At 39.5% G+C, this 23,131-nt stretch overlaps 1 pseudogene; it reads right to left on the minus strand.

Moving 5' to 3' along the window:
- Window positions 1–1,699: 1,699 nt before the first annotated feature.
- LOC101090456 lies at window positions 1,700–2,513 on the minus strand (annotated as a pseudogene).
- Between the last annotated feature and the right edge of the window lie 20,618 nt (window positions 2,514–23,131).

Here is a 23,131-nt window from a genome sequence, read left to right on the forward strand (position 1 = left end):
AACATCCTAGTTGAACTTGTGCAATTTTGTTTATCACATCAGCTCACTAACATCAGCTCACTCAGCTCACTGTGCTTCTTTGTTTCCCAGGTAGTGACAAAGGGTCAAACTCAAAGGGCTTCAGGTATGAGCCTGGTAAAACAATTGTGTCATAGAATAAACAAGGCAAACTGGAGGGTGCATCTCCCTGCTAGGAAATCAAAATTCATTGCTTTTTAAAAATCTGAGCTAATTAAGCCAAAGGAAAAGAATATATATCATAAGCCTATAGGCTGAATTCAGCATCTCAACTAATACTTTGATACTCTACAATTCACTAAACCTAGAGCCCATTTTAATTTACTCAAATCTCTTTCTGCTCCCCTAAGGTCACTTTAGAAGACTTTTAGAGAGTCCTATACATTAAGCCACAATTCAGCTCCAAGCTCTAGGTCCTAAAGACCCAGAGGTGACAAAGGCAAGTCCATTCCTCAAGGAACTCCCACAGGTTGGTATTGTGAACACCCATTTGTTCAGTTTCCTGTCTCCTCCAATCATCAGGAATACTTCTCTGTAACATCATTGGATAAACCTAATTTTACCTTTTTTAAAGCCAGGTTTTTGTGTATATTTATAGGACTCATTTCTTGTATTGTAAAATATTAGAAACCCATTCATATCATTGCCTGCTCTTGTCTACACACATCCTACCCCTTTTGTCTTCCTGTCGCTAAAGCCCCTGGACACCCACAAACCCAGATTTCAACTGACCTCTGCGGGCCTGGAACTCTGGCTAATGTTCTTGGATCTTTTTCTTTGTGAGTCTCTTAAAATGGACCTGAATCTTTGGATGTCAAACCCATTAAACCCATACCTAGTCTCCTGGACTCTGAACCCTGCCTTCTCTCTAGTGTTAAAAAACAAAACTCAACTGAGTACATTTAAAGATCAAATTAATGTTATCAAATGATTCTTGAATGGGGTGGCATCACATTTTAGCAGATAGGGAGTTCCAAGGAGCTGGGTGTTCATCCTGGTTCTTCTCAGCTTGTCCCAACCGCTTTTTATTCATAATTTGCCTGATACTTTTGAAAGTATCTTTCTATAAAGTTGCCTTTAGAAAGGCAAAAATTTAGATTGCAAAAATAGAATAGTAAAAGATGTAACTCATACACTAGAGACTTCATTTTTAGAGAAAACTTAATTTCCACCATCCATTAAAAATGGTAATGCATCAATAGGAAGATTTTGGCTGAAGAAGAAAAGACCTTCCTCTATCTGGCTTATTTGTCCCAGTCTGCTTCCCTATTTATAGTCCTCAAATTATCTGTCTTTCTTTCATCAAAGAAAATATCCATATGATTATACAATTATGTGATAGACCATTTGGGGCCACTTAATCACTTAACTCCTTTCTGAAAAGCTGTTCGCACTTTACTCTAAAGATTTATTTCCTGGGTGGTTTCCACTGCAAGTTTTTAATTGTAATTAATGAAATCCATCGCCAATCTTGAAGCCACAGAGCTTTTCTAACCTGTACATTCAATTTCAACAATACAACAACTTCTTTTCTTTGTCACCCATTTATTTCTCACTAACCCCCAAAGGACAGCAGTGAATAAGGTTCAATAGACAACATTTCCTTTAGGAAGAATTTCTAAAAAACATAAATAACCTAGAATTATTGTACACCTGAAACTAATATAACACTCTATATTAATGAATTGGAATTAAAAATTTATTTAAATTAATAAAACATAAAAACACATTTTTATAAATAACCTAATAAAACACAGTATACTTCTAAATCTGCTTGGGTCCTCTGCACGAGACTCAGGTGTGGGTCTTTACAAGATGGTCAGTGAATTCCTGATAAGGAGAGTTAGTGAACACAGTCTCTTTCCAAAGGTCAGGGGTGAGATAGCTGTAGGTCTTGGAAATGGCATCAAAACTGGCATCAAAAGTTGCCCAGGGTGGCAGTGCAGGCCCTGGCCAAGGTGTGGCAGTCATCCATACCAGCCATCATCAGTAGCTTCTTGGGTACAGGGGCTGAGATAATGCCAGTGCCTCTGGGGGCAGGGATGAGGCGCACCAGCATAGAGCCACAGGGGCAGTCACCTTTCATGGGACAGTGTGGGACTTGCCAATCTTGTTCCCCCAGTAGCCTCGCTGAACCGGGATGATGGAAAGCTTGGCCAGGACGATGGCCCCATGGATGGCAGCAGCTACCTCCTTGGAGCACTTAGCACCCAGACCGACGTGTCTATTGTAATCCCTGATGGCAACAAATGCCTTGAACCTGGTCCACTGGCCAGAATGGGTCTGCTTTTGCAGGGGCATAATCTTCAAAATCTCATCCTTGAGGGATGCCCCAGGAAAAAGTCAATGATCTCGGATTCCTTGATGGGGATAGATCTCCTCCAAAGACTTGATCTTCATGTTCTTGACCAGGCGGCCAGCTTGGTGACCGGGATCCACTCCTTACCTTAGGCTTTGCCTCCACTAGCTCCGCGGCCCCGCCCAACCCCGGACCCGCCCCAACCCCACCCCAGCCCCGGACCAGGCCACCTCCCCACCCGACTCCCACCCTGGCCTGCCCTGGCCCCAGATGCGGCTTCGGAAGCCGCTGGGGCCTCCCATTCCAGGGCCCCACCAGTGTCATCCACCATTTGGTGTTTTCCCAGAGAAGCAGCTAAATCTGCTTTCTAATATACATTGAGTTTTAGGGGCAGGTGTGGTGAAAAATAAAAGTCAAAATTATTCCTAGTTACCTTGATTTCACAGGTTTCACATAGTTATCTTTTGGTGAAATTCTAGAATTACAATACTTTGTAAATGTGGGATGAAGGCCACACTCGGAGGTCAGTCTTCTGTACTTCGCCATTCACTTTTGACTTGATGGCTATACCACGCCTATAACAGTAGTCTATTTTGTTTCAAAACTGCTATATTTCTTAAAATCACCATTTATTTTGATACTAAGTGAATATAAATAGTATAGGAATATGAATAGTGCCAGAAGTCCAGGCAATTACAATTTTCCCCAAATCACCCCCAAGTCAGTTGTTCAACATACTTTCTATGCGACCATTATCATGTGACGATTAGGTTCCAAGGCACTGGGGAGAATGTATTCACCACGTGTGGAGGAATTCCACCATGTAATTCCTAAAGGGAAACACATTTAGAGTTCCATTTGAGACTATACCAAGTACATTATATTCCCAGAGTTGTGAAACTCAACTCTCCCCTGGCATCAAGAAGAGGAGTGACAAGATGGGTTAGTACTGGCAGTGGGGCTAGGAGGGCCGAGGTGGCAGGTCCGTGCAGGGCGGGGTATGAATGACCAGAGGATTTTGTCAAGTGGAGCAAGCAAGTCCCTGAAAATGGGGAAAGAAGGAACTCGACAGCAGCCACAAACCAGAAAGAGCACATGGAGGATGTTTCTAGAATGCGTGTTCATAAGCAAGAGAATATATGCTTTATTTGACCTTAAGTACTTTTGATGAAATATCTGGGGACTTTTCTAAGAAGAAAACTGTAATTGCTTGTTATTGCCAGACACTGCCTGACAGCATTGGAATTTGCTTGGCTTTTTGTGGCTGCTACCCCAAACTGGTAACCATTCAGTCAAATATAAGCTAAAATTAAATTACTTTTCCTTCATTGTTTATGTATTTCTGCTGAATGGGGACATTTCAGCAATGATTTTATATTCATTAGGAGGATGGAATACCACAGCAAGTCAATCACAGTCATAATGAAAATACCAAGATATTCCTGTCTGTTTTTCCACAGTCTACTATGTTCGGTTGGAATAAAATACAGGATCTCTAGTGACATAACACTATATATAGATCTAAAGGCACTTTTTCTCTCACTGTGAATAGATACAGATGACAGAAAGTTGTGAGTTGTGTTCAGTAGCTTCCAAGGAACACACCTAGATGTCTTGCTACAAAAGCAAATTTTTCAGAATTAAACTAAAGCTGTTTTTTAATAACTAAAAATCTGAAAACTGTTCTTCTAGAAATAATCAAGGAAAAATACATATGTTTTCAAAGTGTTCATCAAACATATTTATCAAAGTGGAGGGTGGGGGAATATGTTATGTAGAGATACGTTAGAAGCTTAAACACAAAAGGGTTTAAAAGACAAGAAATAGATCAGTGATTATGAGTCTTTTTGGAATTGCTACCTACCATCCACAATTACATTTTTTGTTTCATGATATATTTACATCCTCTAGAAGCACACAACAGTTATTATAGTTAACTGTTTTTGGATATCAGTTTAAGAATGTAACTATGCAGGGACGCCTGGGTGGCGCAGTCGGTTAAGCGCCCGACTTCAGCCAGGTCACGATCTCGCGGTCCGTGAGTTCGAGCCCCGCGTCGGGCTCTGGGCTGATGGCTCAGAGCCTGGAGCCTGTTTCCGATTCTGTGTCTCCCTCTCTCTCTGTCCCTCCCCCGTTCATGCTCTGTCTCTCTCTGTCCCAAAAATAAATAAAAACGTTGAAAAAAAAAAAAAAAAAAGAATGTAACTATGCATATGCAGGCATGTAACAAAACCAAGGTTGTTATCAGATATAGCCAGGACTTTCTGTGAGTAATCCCAGGCATGCTTGACTCTCTCCATTAGAATTATAACATGTTCAACTACATTATCCAGTTCCTCCTACTGAGAGCTCCTAAATGGACTCTCACTTAGGATAGGAAAGGAAAGTACAGAAAATTAAATTCAGAGCATACTAATTAAGAAGAAAATTTCCCACAGGTTTAGAGCGCAATGCAAAATAGTTCTCGATAATATCTGTATAGTAAAAGAAAACTTTTGCACTGAGAAGGGATAGGTATTAGACCCTGCTACCATTTACTTGCCATATTTTTGCAAATCTGATGAATCTTCTACTCCTCTATAATGTGGTCCATGAGGGTTTTAGGATGTATGTATTTCTTTGAAATAGTTAAGAAATGTATTTATTTACAAAATATTTAACAAGCTCACGATTACAAAAGAGGATGGTTTATTAAAGAAGAAGATGAGGATGTCTGGGATGCATAGTTGAGAACCCCAACCTAAACTAATAGAAAAGAAGGGGCAGGGAGATTCTCCTGGGGAATGAGTGGGGGTATGCAATCCTGAAGGATGAGAGAAAAGGGATTTGGAGAGTGAATGAAGGTCTTGGGGAGTCAGGGGGGAAGTAGGGCATCTTTTAGGGACGGAAAGAAATGGCCAAGGGGTCAATGGTGGGGAGAGAAATGAGCAAGATAAGGGAGGAAAGCAGGAGAGAGATGGTGAATAAGAACAAGGTGGAAATGCCAAACATCTGGCTGGGAAAATATGGGTAGACCAGATCTGGCAAGACTAGATCTATTATCAGTATTTTTCAGGAATTTTGACTTTTTTTTCCTTACTCCGGTCGGGGGATGAAGCTACTTAAAAGCCACATGTGGAACCAATACAAAGAGACTTACGTCTCAGAAATATCACTGCCGCTGCACTGGAGACTGTGCATTAGTCCAGAAGAAGAGTAGTAGTACAGGAGCGCCTGGCTGGCTCAGTCCAAAGAGCATGGCTTTTGATCTTGGTGCTATGAGTTCAAGCCCCATGCTGCATGTGGAGATTACATAATACATACATACATACACTTTAAAAAAAAGAAAGAAAAATGGTAGTAGAGGGTCACACCAGAAAAGTGGTAGTGTTAGACCCGAATAGTAGAGAAAGAAAGACATGGATGGAATTGAGATGCATTTAAGAAGCAGACTCAGCAGGACATGGTGAAAACTGGGACATGAGTTTGAAGAGGGAGAGAATTAGGTGGGGGAGGAAATGGGGATATAGGGAAATAGTGCTTAACAGGAGATTAATGGTCAGAGGGAAGCCACATATAGACAGAGAAAAGCGGATGCTGACAAAGATCATATACATCAAGTATTCTCTGAGGTGTTGCCTTTTGAGTCCAGACAAGATTTCCAGGAATGGATCTTAGATGAAAGATATGAATGGATAAAGAAGATGTGGTTTATATATACGATGGAATACTACTTGGCAATGAGAAAGAATGAAATCTGCCCATTTGTAGCAACGTGGATGGAACTGGAGAGTGTTATGCTAAGTGAAATAAGTCAGGCAGAGAAAGACAGATACCATATGTTTTCACTCATATGTGGATCCTGAGACACTCAACAGAAGACCAGGGGGGAGGAGAAGGGGGAAAAAAAAAAGTTACAGAGAGGGAAAGAAGCAAACCATAAGAGACTCTTAAATACTGAGAACAAACTGAGGGTTGATGGGAGTGGGGGGAGGGGAAAGTGGGTAATGGGCATTGAGGAAGGCACCTGTTGAGATGAGCACTGGGTGTTTTATGGAAACCAATTTGACAATACATTTCATATAAAAAAAAAAAGGTGAAAGATAACAGTACAGAGCTATCCATGGATTGGATTGGATTTAGCCAAAAGATCTCTTCAAAGAATGGACTCTGGAATTTAATTAAAATTAGATCCTTCCCAGTCAGTTTTATCTTTTTAGGGTTTTTTGTTTGTTTGTTTTTTGGGTTTTTTTTTTTTTTTAAGTATAGGTGTGTGTGTGTGTGTGTGTGTGTGTGTGTGTGTGTGTGTGCTGATGATAATTTGTATACTCAAGACTTTATATAGCCAGAGAAGAAATGACATAGTAAACCTTTTTTAATAATTCTAATGGCAGTCAAGATGGATATCTTTACTTAAAATATTAAAAACAATATTGCTGGGGCGCCTGGGTGGCTCAGTCGGTTAAGCGTCCGACTTCAGCTCAGGTCATGATCTTGCGGTTCGTGAGTTCAAGCCCTGAGTCAGGCTCTGTAATGACAGCTCAGAGCCTGGAGCCTGTTTCAGATTCTGTGTCTCCCTCTCTCTCTCTGACCCTCCCCCGTTCATGTTCTGTCTCTCTCTGTCTCAAAAATAAATAAACGTTAAAAAAAATTAAAAAAATAAAAATAAAACAATATTGCCTAGCAGGTTCTTGCCCAGGATGTGATCAACTTAAAAAGTAAATACAAAATGAAGTATGTATGTTAATTCCTGTCCTAATCAAAATATTGCTTTCCCTTTATAATGTGAGGGGAGTCAGACTACAGTTCAGCATCCAAGGAAAGATTTTAGCCTTCTTGTTCATTGAAACTTTTCTGCAAGATCTTAAATTCACTAAGTCTTATCTTTTTTCTTGCCTATAATTGATATTTGCCTTTGTAATGTTCCTCTTTCCCTCCGCCTTTCCCTCCTCTCTCTTAAAATAAAATTAAAAAAAAAAAGGCTTCTCAATATGCTAAGGGTTTGCGAACCAGTTCACTGCGGCTTTGAGGCTGTAAGTGAACAGTTTTTCTAAAAAAAAAAAAAAAGACTATTTTCTGTTCCACGAGACAAGATGCTCATGCCATGGATACCCGTCTGCCATCAAGTTCCAGAATCATAACCTTATGCTTTTTAGATACTTTTCCAGAATGAAGGAAGGGACAGTAAATGGACAACCTAGGCCCATTCAGAGGTATAAGGAGAGAGAAGGAAGCTGATACCTTCTTGCCATTCTCAAAGGTACCTTATAAGGCTAATGTACAAAATTCTACTCTGCCACAGGGGCATGCTAACTAGGACAATAGTTAGAGCTAATTAAGCAATCAAATTGAAATAGAGTGATTATTTTCGCTTGTGCGCTCTCTCTTGCTTTTTTTTTTTTTTTTTTTTTTTTTTTTTTTTTTTTTTTACCCCTTATCCCTTTCTATCCTACATAACCTTTTTCATTAAAAATAAAAACCCCCAGGGGTGCCGGGTGGCTCGACAGTTAAGCATCAGACTTCGGCTCAGGTCATGATCTCACAGTTCATGGGTTCGAGCCCCGCATCCGGCTCTGTGCTGACAGCTCGGAGCCTGGAGCCTCCTTCGAATTCTGTGTCTCCCTCTCTCTCTGCCCCTCCCCTATTCACACTCTGTCGCTCACTCTCAAAAAATAAATAAAACATTTTAAAAAATAAATAAATAAAATAAAATAAAATCCCCCAAACCATCATTACTGTTAAACCATGAAAACAACATCAGAAAAACCCAACTAGAGGAACTTTCCACAGAATATCCAGTCAATATCACTTAAAACTGTTTTGGTGATTAAAAAAAGGGGGTGGGGGGGAGAACTGTAAAGGTCATGAAAAATAAGAAAAAAACAGAAAATGTCCAGACCAGAGGGATCAAGAAATATGGCAATTAATGCAATGTTGTCTCGTAAATGGGATTCTGGGAGAAAAATTTAAGGTCTTTAGTGGAAAAACTAGTAAAATCCAAATAAAGTCTGGATTTACAGTAATGGACCAATGCTGATTTTTTAGCTTTGAAAAATGTGCTGTGGGAACGTAAAACATTAACATTGGGGGTGCCAGCTAAAGGTACACTAAAGTTATGCACTTACTTTCTTAATCTAAGCTTATTCCAAAACAAAAAATTTGTTAAGAAAATAAAAAATAAAACCTTCAGGGGCACCTGGGGGGCTCAGTTCATTAAGTGCCCAACTTCGGCTCAGGTCTTGATCTCACGGTTCATGGGTTTGAGCCCCACATCAGGCGCTGTGCTGACAGCTCAGAGCCTGTAGCATGCTTCAGATTTCCTGTCTCCCTCTCTCTCTGCCCCTCCCCCTTTTGCACTCTGTCTCTGTCTGTCTCTCTCTCTCTCTCTCTCAAAAATGAATAAACATTTAAAAAAATTTTAATAAATAAATAAATAAATAAATAAAACCTCATTTCATCTTCTTCCCCCACTAGTGGTAACACCCAAACATAAATAATACTTTATATTATACAATGTAATGTATTCATCTCTGATTTACATTATTTAATTTAATACTCAGAGCAGCTGCATGCATGGCCAGAATTGGTATTATGGTCCCCACTTTACACTTGAGGAAACGGAAGCTTTGAGAGGTGGTAACATACTCCTAGTTCAGTGTTGGTTAGGCTGCAAACCATTTTTACAAGCTATTTTTGCAAGGAGACTTCAAAAATACAGTGGCTCAGAAAAAAATCTTTTCTAAAAATGGAGATATAATTGACGTGTAGCATATAAGTTTAGGATGCACTTGCTGATTTGATACATTTTATATTGCAATACCATTACCACTGTAGCATTAGCTAGCATCTCTTCAAAAAAAAATTTTTTTAACTTCTTATTTCTCTCTCATGTCACAGTCCAGAATTGTCTGAGCATCTAGGGTCTTTCTATGTTGTTGCCCTCTTGGGTTCTGCCCTTACAGGTGAACATGGGCTCACTAATATTGCATTCCAGCTCAGGGGAAGAAACAAAAATGAACGGGAGAAGCAGACAACCTCTTCTTGAATATTATAAGAACTGTATAAGAGCATTATACAGAATTGCAAGTTAAAAAAAAAACATTTTTACTTGCAATCCATTGTTAACACTTAGTCATACAACTGCACCTAAGTTACAGGAAGACTAGGGGATGTTGTCTAGCTGGGAGGCTATACCTGAGCAATGGGTACTACACAGAAGAAAATGGGAAAGAATTTTGGGGACAATTAACAAAATCTGCCATGATTACCAGGCTCATTACAAGTAGAACAGGGTCTTTAATCAAGGTTTCCTGTTTTCAAGTTTGGCACTATTCCTATTGCCTGCTGAATACACATCTGTACTCTCTATTCATCTCTATATAAAAGGAAAACAACTAAAAAATTCAGTTAATACTTTGTTTTACCTTTTAATATATATATATTTGTAACTAAATTTACCACTTAATAAAATCAATGACTTATTAGTCATTTCCTTCCGGGTCACATTCTTGTGATGTTTCTATTTTTGGTGACATCAATTTAAATGCTTGTGTGTGTTCTGGATTGCACATTCAAGGTAGTGCTGTCTTTCACTTTTGTCTTAAAACTAGAGAAAGACCAAAGAAATAGACGGATGGCTGAAGAGAACTCTGCTGTTCTGTGCTGTATGGCCTATTTTGCCAGTCGCCATGTGACCTCAGAAAAACTATTTGACCTTTTTTTACTCCATGATCAAATCTAGGTTTTGTGGAACTAAAAATTATATGTGATTTCAAAACATACTTTAAGAAAAATATACAATTATAATCCAAATTTAAGCATGAAAATACAAATTTATAGTGAGAAATAAAATCATAACTAAAAAAAAATGTTAAGCTGACAAATACCACAAATATCACAAAATCCTGAATAATAAGATATTTTTATGTTGTCTCACACACTGCTATAATACTTTCCCCCCTACATTTTTGTTTGCATACTCTTTGATAATCTTTTCCTATGATGACAATTTTGTAATATTTTTTAAAATGTTTGTTTTGAGAGAGACAGAGAGAGAGAGACAGGGAGGGAGGGAAGGGCAAAGGGAGAGAGAGAGAATCTCAAGCAGGCTCTATGCTCAGTGCAGAGCCCAATGCAGGCGATGCACAGCTTTATCTGTGAGATCACGACTTGAGCCGAAATCAAGAGTTGGATGCTTAACCAACTGAGACACCCAGGTGGCCCTGTTTTGTAATATTTTTTAAAGGGGACAAAAAGAAAAAAAAATTCTATCATGATTAATTCAAATTGTTTTCTCCTATTGACAGCTGGCATCCATTTTTAAAAAGCAACTTCGGGGCGCCTGGGTGGCTCAATTGGTTAAGCATTCGACTCAATTTCGGCTGAAGTCATGGTCTCATGGTTTGTGGGTTCAAGCCCTGCATCGCTCTGTGCTGACAGTGCAAGATTCTTGGGATTCTCTCCCTCTCTCTCTGCCCCCCACCACTCACCCATACCTGCATGCTCTCTCTCTCTCAAAAATAAACATTTCATAATAATAATAATAAAATAAAAAAGCAACCTCACACTTAGCTGTACTTGCTGTTTGTATTGGTTTTTGCCTTACAAACACAGCAATTATAATAAACTCTATTTTGTGGGATTCCCAGCAAAAAGGAAGAAAAATGGTAGCCTATAAGTATATGTTCCACATTATCATGTATATTCCTGACCAGAAGGAATCTCCACTTTGACTAGGCTTCAAAAACAACTGAATCCCCTCTGCTTACTTTTTTTTTTTTTTGCAATTTTTGTATTTTTGCTGGGTTTCCAATTTTAACACATTTTTAAAGCAGTTTAAAATTACAACGAAATTGAGAGAAAGAGAAGAGATTTCCCTTTTTTCCCCCACCCCCACACATACAGAGCTTTCCCCATTACCAACATCAGTCACCAGAATGCTGCATTTTTCTTTTCATTTCAAGGATGAATCTATATTGACACATTATAATCATCCTAAGACCACAGTTTACTTTAGGGTTCACTCTTGGTGGTATACATTATATGGGTTTGAACAAATGTATAATGACATATATCCATCATTATAATATCATAGAGTATCTTCACTGCCCTAAAAATCCTCTGTGCAATCTGGCTAATCACCTCCTCCCCCATACACGACCCCTGGCAACCACTGATCTTTCACTGGGTCTATTTTGCCCTTTCCAGAATGTCATATAGTTGGAATCATACAGTACGTAGCCTTTTCAAATAGGCTTCTTTCACTTAGTAATACCCATTTAAGTTTCCTCCAGGTCTTTTCATGGTCTGCTGCAATCTCTTACACATCCGATGACTGGAAAACATCCCCCGAAACTAGCTTCTGACGCCCTTCATTTCAAGCCTTCTTTCTTCTCTACTGTGCACAGAGCCAAGGGCTATCAGAATTGGAGACTGAGCGGGAGAAGAAAGGCACCATAGGATGTGTCTGGAAAGCTACTCCTACCCCAGAACAGCTAGCAATAACTTACCCACACATGGAAATAACCTAAAAATCCCACACCGCATAAATGCATCCTCGACTCAACTTCTCTCAGCCAGGTGCCAAAAATACTCCAAGGTCACCCGACAGGAGGTGAAACCTGATGGAGAAGTCAGAAAGGAAAAAAGACTACAGTAATCTGGACTGTGCTTCCTCCTGCAATGACGATATAATCACATTGTTAAGGCCCCTCCCAGAGCCTTAGAAAGAGCCTGTGCTAGGGAAGTGCCCTGTAGCTTAAGCTTTATTTGCTTCACAATAAACCTGCCTTCCTCTTCTCACATGTAAAACAGAGCTAATATTGGCCTAGCTTTATTGAAATGACTGAGTGGGGAAAATATGCAGAAACACTGAAAACGAAAGGCTCCTGGGAAAGTAGACACACGCACGCCGGACACCAAAAGTCTGTGGAGAAAGTGTCTCCAAACGTATCATCTCAGTGAATGTGAAATGATTATCTTTCTGGCTTCCTTCCATCTGGGTTTGCTTTCTTTTCCCTTTATCCTCACTTTTACATATAATTCTGGTGTCTCTTTCCCCCACTTTGCTTATATATTTTTCTTCTCTCATATTTTGTTTCCTGTTTTCTCTGCTCTCTCTTGTCCCCGTCCAGCCGCTATTCTCCCCCTCAGCCCACAATTCCTGTGGCCTGTAGAGCTGCTCCTCCAGCTTTTCCTAAGCTGCTTTAAAACCTACAGATGCTGGGATAGCCATCAATCTAGAAGAGACAGGCAGCCATGTGATGCCTGACTCTCCAGATGGGGTTTCAGGGTGACCCTGCCTGATCACCAGGCTCGACTTATGAAATACAGCCACTGATGAAATTCATGGCAGGCAAACCCCCTGCACAATGTGGGGCAACAGCATGATGGATGGGCCCCTGATGATGGATGGCTCCTCTCTTACAAGTAGTCCATGAATTTTGGTTCATGAATTTCCTCCAACAGAGACTGAGTTGTCCAGAGATAAGATAACAACACTCAAACAGGCACTGGGCTCTGGGCTTATTACTTGCTTAGGGATATCACCCTCATTAGTCAAGTAAAGCAAATCATTACCGACAATGTAAGGTTTTAGTCCATTTTAGTGGTTTTAAAATTAAACAGACAGCTGGTGTACGGGTCAAGATTCCTAGCACTGTAAAAAATTCTTTTATAAAATATGAGCAAACATGGAATTTAAGTAAAAGGGAAGATTTATATATAGGAGCTTAATAATCCTCCTTGTCATCTGTTCATTCTTTTGGGGAAATTACTATTACAGCTCACTATAATCTTAAGCCTTCATAGTTTTCTCTTTTTTTTTTTTCTTAATACATGACCCTGTTTTTAGTATTAGGAAATGAATCAGAAGTCCGAATACAAAAAAAAAAAATTGGGTGATTTTAATATGTCTGCTAACATTGTCTCATTAATCCTCATGGTACTTCTGAAAGATATATGCAATGTATTTTTATCTCCATTTTACAGAGTGTGAAACCAAGATATCCTAAAGCTCTTTAAGCATACTTAAGATCACAGAGGCGTTCAGTAATATAGTCAGAAATAAAAGCCAGCTTTTCTTACAAGTAGGTCTCTGACAATTAATCAGAATCACAGCAAGTCTGCTCTTTCTTTGATGACTAGAAATTTCGTCTGAAGCTGAATGCTGATTTAAGCATGAATAAAGTCATCACAGCTGGTAATTTTATATCTTTAGGAGATTTTTCAGTCCAAAAACTTGTAACATAACATGTGCCCCTGCTTAGATTTGGTACATCACAGCAAAGACAGCTACCGGAAAAAAAAAAAAAATTATAAAGAAAATCTTAGTCTCCCTTACTTCATTTATAAAATTCAAAAGTCATTCCTATGGAAAACAGAATCCATAGACTCCAAATGAAAAAGAAGTGGCAATGCAGAGTCAAGATTTTGTAAGAACACAGTCAGTATCTTGGAAATTGGACTCAGTTATCTCCTGGGGATTCTGGTTCCTGGTCTTGCAACCAACACTGCCAAGCATGAGTAATAATAACAGCCATGTCAACATGGAGCTGATATGGCAAAAATCACTCTTGTTTCCCCAGTGCTTGCCTTAGCCTAATGAGCAAGGTATTTAATGCATAATTATCACCTACAAAAGGGAGGATATGTGAATCGATGATACTCAAATACATCGCTATCACTCTGCCCCAACGTAATTTCTACCTGCAGACGATCCTAATGTTCCTGGAGTATTTCAAGTTCTTTCCACTACTTAACACTTTAACAACCAAGGGATCTCTTCCAACAACCTTCCACAAAAAAGAATTTCCCTCTCTATGATGTCCAAAGTTTTACATGTGGACTGCCTTCATGTCGCTTTCATTGAACAAATAACAACTAATTCAATGGTGTTCCAATTTTATTGACCATAATAGTCACCTGGGGTGCAATGTTAAACATTCTCAGGCCTCCAGCAATTCTGATTCAGAAAGGAGGAAAGGACTCAACATTTAAACAAAAACCCCAAGGAATTCTGATACAGGCATTGCAAGGACCACTCTTAGAAACAAAACAAAACAAAACAAAACAAAACAAAACAAAAAACCCACCTCTCTGTAATGGCCCTCTATTCTGCAGCTTAAAAAATGGAGACTCAGAAAAGTTTTTCACCCAAGACCATTCATTCATCCATTCAGTCAGTCAGTCAACAAATACTATAGCATAGATGCTCAGACAGTATTGGTTTGTGCAGAATTAGAGTCTGGCCTGGTTCCTAATCCATGGTTATTTCTACTTAGGCTGCTGCCTTATGTTATGGAAGTTCCAAATAATACAGGAGACTAGAAGGGGGTGGTCAGGAAAGGCTTTGTGGAGTGGATAGAATTTGGAATTAACTCATGGATAAAATTCCAGTTGTCAAGATGAGAAGAGAGGAACTAGCCCAGCAAAGATATTAATAATGGTGCAAGGGCTTGTGTCCAGAACTGCAGGTTGCACCAAGTAATACAGATGATGAATGAGGAGAAATGAAAGAAGAGTGATATATCTTAGAGCCCCCCACTTGGCATGTTTCAGGAGACCTCAGAGGCTTATCACCTATATCTCTTGGCATTCTTAAAGCCACATCCAAATTTGTTGGGGTTCCCACTGGAATAAGGAGAGTCCTGCCAGCAGCGGCCTGAGCCCTCCAAACACAAGTACCCTCCAGCCTCTAGTGCCAGCAGCTTTGTCCTGAGCACTAGAAGAAGCACTAGAAGAAGAAAAAACGTCTTCTTCATTAATAATTTACAGATGCAGGATTGGGAAGGAGATGAAAAAGGTTACATGCAAAAGCCAGAAAAAAAAGTATAAATATGATGTGGAGTGAGTCCTCAGGATGCCAGGGCCTCAGGAGGCAGAGGAGAAACACTAATCAAGATGTGTAAGCATGAGCCACCTGGCTGGCTCAGTCAGTACAGTATATGACTCTTGACCTTGGAGTCATGTGTTTGAGCGCCACATTGGATATAGAGCTTACTTTTTAAAAAAGAAAGAAAAACAAAAGTTGTGTAAGCACGGAGTAATTTCTCGCGGCACTTTGGTTCTTGGCCCAAGCTTTGATTAGAATCAAAGGAGCTTCTGAAAAAATACCAATGCCTTGGCACCTCCACAACCAATGGAATCAAGAGCCAAAGGGTGGAATTGAGGCATCACTACATTTTAAAAGCTCTCTGGGTGGATCCACCGGACTCCTGGCAGCCTGGGTTGTGAACCACTGATCTAAAAGGTTAGAAATTCCAGAACTTGCAGCATTATTTAAAATAGTGAAGACATGGGATCCACCAACGTGTCCACTGACAGATTAGTGGGTAAAGAAACTGTGATATATATATTAGAATACTATTTAGCCATAAAAAAGAAGGAAATCATGCCATTTGAGACTTGCCATTGGATAGATCTTGAGGCCATTATGCTAAGTGAAATAAACCAGAGAGGAAAATACTGTATAATCTCACTTATATGTAGGATCTAAAAAACAAACAAACAAAAAGCCCAAACTTATAGAAAAGGAAATCAGATCAATGGTTAGCAGAGGCAGGGGTCAGGAGGGAGGAGGATTGAATAAATGCCATGAAAATGTACAAACTTCTAGTTATAAAATATATAAGTACTAGGAATACAACATGATGATTATAGTTAACACTGCTGTACAGTATATTTGAAAATTGCTAAGAGAAAAAATCCTAAAAGTTGTCATCATAAGGAAAGAAATATTTCTTCTTTTTTTTATGTATATAAGATGGTGTATGTTAACTAAACTTACTATGGCAATCATTTTGTAACAAATGTAAGTCAAGTCATTATGCTATATACGTTAAACTCATCTGGTGCTGTATGTCAACTATACCTCAAGAAAATGAAAAACTAAAAACAGAATGGCAGAGCTTGAATACAAAAATGCAATATAAATGTGCTGGAGACAATGATTTGAGCTGCAGGTGGATTAAAACAGAGTAACTTCAATCTGTGACTAAGACTGAACAAGAGAGGCCTCAGTAATCCTAGGAACAAGTTAAAGGCATAAGCCAGCATCTGAGGCTGGCACCTAAGGTTCTTGGAGAATCTGAATAGTAGTAAGCCAGTGGGTGCCAGGCTAGATAAATTCATTTTTTAAAATATGTACATACTTCAAACCTATTATTATCTTCATTTTTCAAATAAGGAAGCCGAGTCATACAGAGGTAAGGTTGCCTAAGGCTCTTAATAGGACATTTGCTCAAAAACAAATAAATGAATATTAAATCAAACTGATTTCAATACAGGCAATAGAATACGGTTGAATTAGAAAGCACTGCCATTTTTGTAGGTTAAAAATAGTTTAATATAGGGATGCCTGGGTGGCTCAGTCGACTTTTGATTTTGGCTCAGGTCATGATCACAGAGTTCATGAGTTCAAGCTGTGCAGAGTGGAACCTGCTTGCGATCCTCTCTCTCCCTCTCTCTCTGCTCCTCCCCTGCTTGCACACATGTACTTTCTCTCTCTCTCTCTCAAAATAAATAAATAAACTTTAAAAAAATAGTTTAATATAGGCAATTCTACAGAGCTTATCCTAATACATTCCTGTCTGATCTTGTCTTTAGGTATGGTTCTTACTCAATTGTTGTTGTTCAGACTGTATCTTTTGGTGGGGGGGGAGGGGTGGAAATTCTTGCTGACCTTTATTTTTTTTTAACTTGTCTTATTTTTTATTTTTTTAAATTTACATCCAAATCAGTTAGCATATAGTGCAACAATGATTTCAGGAGTAGATTCCTTAGTGCCCTTTACCCATTTAGCCCATCCTCCTTCCCACAACCCCTCCAGCAACCCTCAGTTTTTTCTCCCTATTTATGAGTCTCTTCTGTTTTGTCCCCCTTCCTGTTTTTATATTATTTTTGTTTCCCTTCCCTTATGTTCATCTGTTTTGTCTCTTAAAGTCCTCATATAAGTGAAGTCATATGATTTTTGTCTTTTTCTGACTGACTTCACTTAGCATGATACCCTCCAGTTCCATCCACGTAGCTGCAAATGGCAAAATTTCATTCTTTTTGATTGCCAAGTAATACTCCATTGTATATATATATATATACCACATATGCTTTATCCATTCATCCATCGGTGGACATTTGGGCTCTTTCCATACTTTGGCTATTGTTGATAGTGCTGCTATAAACATGGGGGTGCATGTGTCCCTTCGAAACAGCACACCTGTATCCCGTGGATAAATGCCTAGTAGAGCCATTGCTGGGTCATAGGGTAGTTCTATTTTTAGTTTTTTGAGGAACCTCCATACTGTTTTCCAGAGTGGCTGCAACAGCTTGCATTCCCACCAACAATGCAAAAGAGATCCTCTTTCTCTGCATCCTCGCCAACATCTGTTGTTGCCTGAGTTGTTAATGTTAGCCATTCTGACAGGTGTGAGGTGGTATCTCATTGTGGTTTTGATTTGTATTTCCCTGATGATGAGTGATGTTGAGCATTTTTTCATGTGTCGGTTCTGGATGTCTTCTTTGGAGAAGTGTCTATTCAAGTCTTTTGCTCATTTCTTTACTGGATTATTTGTTTTTTGGGTGTTGAGTTTGATAAGTTCTTTATAGATCTTGGATACTAACCCTTTATCTGATATGGTTCAGACTGTATCTTGGCCTTATATTCTTCTGGAGCCTTTTTTTTTTTTTAATTTTTTTAATGTTTATTTATTTTTTGAGAGAGAGAGACAGAGTGCGAGCAGGGGAGGAGCAGAGAGAGGGAGATACAGAATCCAAAGCTGGCTCCAGGCTCCGAGCTGAGCTGTCAGCACAGAGCCTGACGCGGGGCTCAAACTCACAGCCAGATCATGGCCTGAGCCAAAGTCAGACGCTCAACGGACTGAGCCACCCAGGTGCCCCTGGAGCCTTCTTCTAAATACAATTTCCAACATACCGAAATTATAAATATTCATATATCAACTTATCTATCTTTCTATTTGCCTCATATCGGCAATCAGTCCTACTTGATAAAGAGTTTAAACCAAGGGAAGCAGAGTAAATAAATGACTCTCGCTGATAACAAAAACAGGCTAATAAACCTTTTATAGGCTATCAACCCTAGCAGAAAGAACTGAGATTTATTGAACTAGCCAGCTTCCAGGTTTCTGTGAGAACAAGGGCAAAGCTGGCAGCAAAGTAACAGACACAAAGCCTGTGAACTTAGTCTCTAACTTCTTTATTAAAAAGCAGGAAAGAAAAGCATCCTTTTCTCAGAATGTTATCCTAGAGGAAACCTGGCTGGCTCTAACAGTGGTTCAGTAAGTAAGACTATGCTAAGGAAAGTTTAATTGGATTGCCATCCTATTAATTCCATTCTCCACCACAGAGTACTATATTCTATTCGGTCTCACCAGATTGCCTTGAGTAAGTTTCATGAGGCCAAAACCACCTCTATCTTACTCATCTTTTGATTATCAGTGCCTGGCATGGTGAGTACCAAGAGGTACAGGCTGACAAGTATTTGGGGAAGAATAAGTTTATAAAAGCAGGAGTTGATATAGTCACAATACAAACAATAGCTGCTTTTCTAATCTCATCTTGCTAACAACTGGCAATGTGATATTGGACAAGTTATTTAAATTCTCTGGGCTTCCCTTTCCTCATGAGTAAAAGAGGGGATTGGGATCGAATCCCTCTTCAGGGATTCCAATGCACAGAAGAGACTGTGATTGGGTTAGTCTTGTGAACTAGTCAAGAATTTTTAGTTAATGTCTCTGCACTCTTTTCCTGATCTATTCATCATCCTCCTCTATACTAACCCAAAAGCATACCAGAGAAGGGCAAGGATGCAAAATATGAATCAAATTACCAAGAATTTTCACGAGGCTTTTTGAGGTATCTGAATCCCCTTGACCACATTAGATTTACGATAGCAAGGTTCATAGGGACAAAGCCTCAGTATGCAGAAGTTAGGTTCTCTTTGTATATTGTCTGATTCAATTTAGGAATATTTCAGAACCATATTTCATTCCACAAAGTCCACATTTTCACTGCAGTACAGTGCAATTAAAACAATTGAAATTTTTCTGTGAAAAGTCAGTTTCTCCTCTGTGGAATGAGACTAGATAATAGCATCTTTTTAGCAAAGTCAAACTTTTGAAATTCTCTGTCCTTGTAAAGAAACATATCCTCCAACTGGCAAATGGCATATGTTCTAGGATTCCACTCCATTCTGAAAGAGGAAAAGTAGCCCCAAACACCACCACTCTTAACCTATTTGCCAACCTCTTCAGATACCTTTCACAAGGTTATAGTTTGGATCAAAAGGACTATAATATGAGGGAAAAAGAAAAAAGGGAGAAAACAGAGAAAGACCTGGCACTCTCCATATCCACTAGAAAAGCCTTGAACTCTAATCTTACATCCTTATACATGTCTAGACAGGTAACAGAAAGAGGTCTTAGGCTTTTAATTCCCTAATGAAGTTTGAATAATATACTTAAATTTTTGATACTTTTTGGAATATTTAATTATAGCATTTATGAAGCAGCTATGGAGAAAATACCACTGTCCTGGTCAGAGACTGAGGATGCCACATACCTGATGATCCTGTGATTACTGTTGTGTAATAGAGCAATCCAAACCCAGGTAGCTCAGAGCAGTACTCATTTTATGATATGTAGTGAATGTGGGTGAGCCATTCAGATGACCTTTTAAGACGAGGCACTCATTCCCTTTGGAATGATGGTTCTCAGCTAAGTTCCTCACACCACTCTGAAAAGAGCCACCTTGTCCAATGGGCATCCCCCATCTAATTACTGGTCCTTCTTATGGGATCGGCTGATGCCTTTTTTTTTTTTTTTTTTTTTTTTTTTGATGACTGCATTGCAGTTCAAGCCTTCCTTCTGTGCAATATTACCTCCTTTTCTCCTCCATAAAAATTGAACTCAACTGTGCTCCCTAATAAGTCTTTGCATATGAAGCTCTATGTCAGAGTTTATTTCCTGGGTAACTCAATGAAAAATATAATAGCAACTAAGGTGGAGACAATGGTGAAAGAAGTCTGTCTTTACTTAGGAAGCCCTGGGAGTGATTAAGGGAGACTGAATCAGCCACGGCAGAGCACTTGTTAGTTACACTGTCACCATTAGAGAAGTCTCAGAATGGCAACCACACAAGGGAAATGACTTTGAGTCCTTCCTGGGAGTGAGCCTTGTTCTCTATTCCATTCAGCATTATGCTGAAAAACTGGCTCTGTGGGGGAAAAAAGACATCTGAGTTTCAACCTTTGCTGAAATCCACGAAGTAGTGACTGTTTAACAACTGGGCTCATCAAATTCCTAAATATTTCACAATAAGCTCTTGGGGACCAGGAAGACAGCCATCTTCAGGACATCACTGCAACTTACAGATCTGGTATAGGCCTGTCAGTGGCTTAGACTTGCCGTGGCATGAGAATCAGAAGAAGACCATAGCAACTAAGCAGAACACGCAAATGCTCTCTGACTGAACTTGAATGTGAGGTATATAGAGAATATGAGCTGCCACTTTCAACAATAGTAAAATTATGAAAAAAGCCTAAATGTCCATCAACTGACAAATGGATAAAGAAGATGTGGTTTATATATACAATGGAATACTACTTGGCAATGAGAAAGAATGAAATCTGCCCATTTGTAGCAACGTGGATGGAACTGGAGAGTGTTATGCTAAGTGAAATAAGTCAGGCAGAGAAAGACAGATACCATATGTTTTCACTCATATATGGATCCTGAAAAACCCAACAGAAGACCAGGGGAGAGGGGGAGGAAAAAGTTACAGAGAGGGAAGGAGGCAAACCACAAGAGACTCTTAAATACTGAGAACAAACTGAGGGTTGATGGGGGTGGGGGAGAGGGGAAAGTGGGTGATGGGACATTGAGGAGGGTACCTGTTGGGATGAGCACTGGGTGTTGGAAACCAATTTGAGAATAAATTACATATAAAAAAAGAGAGAGAGAGAGAGAGAGAGAATATGAGCTGCCAACACCAGAGAGTAAAAGCTAAAAATGCAGACGCAGTGATGCTATAGGGACCAAGAAGCAGTGAAAACAATGAGTAAGCAGTTGGTAATGAAAAGTAACCACGTGGTGGCAAGATCAGAAATGAGGATTCCGAGTGATACAGAGACAGGAAGAGTAACTGTCTCAGTCAGCTGTCTCAATGGCAGGGTCAAATACTGAAGAGCAATCAACTTGCACTATGGACACGGTACCTGGAGAGCTGCATTTCACCCCAGACATGTAGAGCTGTCTGAGTACACAGCCTGTCCGGCTGCAATCTCCATCTTCCTCATTTTCACATACACCCTCACAATCAGTCCCTATTATTTGAAGCAATCAGAGAGAACGTCTGTTGCTTGCAAAGACACGCGTTTATTAACCCCAGGTCACCATCTGAACTGAATAGCTGCAAGGCAGAAACAAACTCAGAGTGTATACAAAGGTTGTTGACATCATCAGAGGCAACCCAAAATAGAAGCAGCAACCAAGGGAGAGACAAAGCCATTCTCTTCCCAGGGTTTAAATATCCATGGGGGGGGGGGGCAGCATGATTATATCACTCCTTTACCCTACTAATGAAGGGAAGGACTATTAGGGTCTTGGATACCACTCATTCATTCATTCAACAAACATTTAATGAATGTCTATTCTGAGAGCTCAAAAGTATAGGGTGGACTCTGGGGATACAATGATAATCAGAAAAAGATACAGACTCTCCATCATGGAGCCTATAATTTAGTGAAAGAGATAAATATTTGATCAAAAAACTGTCCAGAGAAAACATAGAACTTGACTGTACTAAGTGCTAAGAAGGAGAGATATATGGTTCATGAGATTTCACAGTAAGGTTGAGGGGACTGGCTTTGTTGGGGAGATTAGAGAATTCCTTAAGAAGAGATAAGGTATCAAGATCTGAACAATATGTTCCAGTGAATAGAGGAGGAAAGAGTATTGAGGAAAACGGGAAACAACATGTGCCAAAGCATATGCAAAGGAGGCCTGGGGACTGGCTGACCTTTGGATTCAGAGCTGAGCCCTGGATCAGCAGTATCCATATCACCTGGGAGCTGATTAGAAATGCAGAAATTTCAGGCTCCATCACAGATTTACTTCATCTATTTCATTCTGCATTTTAAGAAGATTCCCAAGTGATCTGTATACATTTCAACATTTGAGAGACTAAAAGAAAACCAGTGTGGCTGGATCTAAGAAAGTAAGGGGTGAGGCATGGTATGAGCCAAGGCTGGACAAGCAGACAGAAAACAAACACCCAGAGCATCACTGGCTGCATTTAAGAGTTTGGCTTTATCCTAAAAGTACTGGGAAGTCATGAAGGGTGTATGTGTTAGGGGTAAATAGAAGCAAATAGAGTTGCAATGTAGAAACTTATCAGATAGAAGTAGAATTAAATGTGATTTGCAATCAGGCTATTACAATGGTCCAGGCAAGAGAATGTGAAAGTGTAAGCTCTGGAGATGAAGGTGGAGTTGGAAAGAAGTGAATTAATCTGAAAAATACTCAGGAAATAAAGTTAACAAGACATGATGATGGTTTGGATTTGGGGAGAGGAAATGACAAAATATAGGATGTTTTCAGACATACACAAATTATTTTCATGGTCTTTGCTGATTTTTACTATCATATTCACAGCACCAACAATTATGCCAACAGGTACCCAATATTTGTTAAATAAATAAAGGACTGAACTGAATAGAAAGTCTGAGACATAGTTTTAGGGAGAAGATCATGAGTTAGGCTTTGGAATTGTTGTGGGTTGAATTGTGTTCCCCAAAAAGATATGCTGAAGTCCTAACCCCCCAAT

Source organism: Felis catus, chromosome C2 (genome assembly GCF_018350175.1).
Source record: "Felis catus isolate Fca126 chromosome C2, F.catus_Fca126_mat1.0, whole genome shotgun sequence".
Taxonomy (NCBI): domain Eukaryota; kingdom Metazoa; phylum Chordata; class Mammalia; order Carnivora; family Felidae; genus Felis; species Felis catus.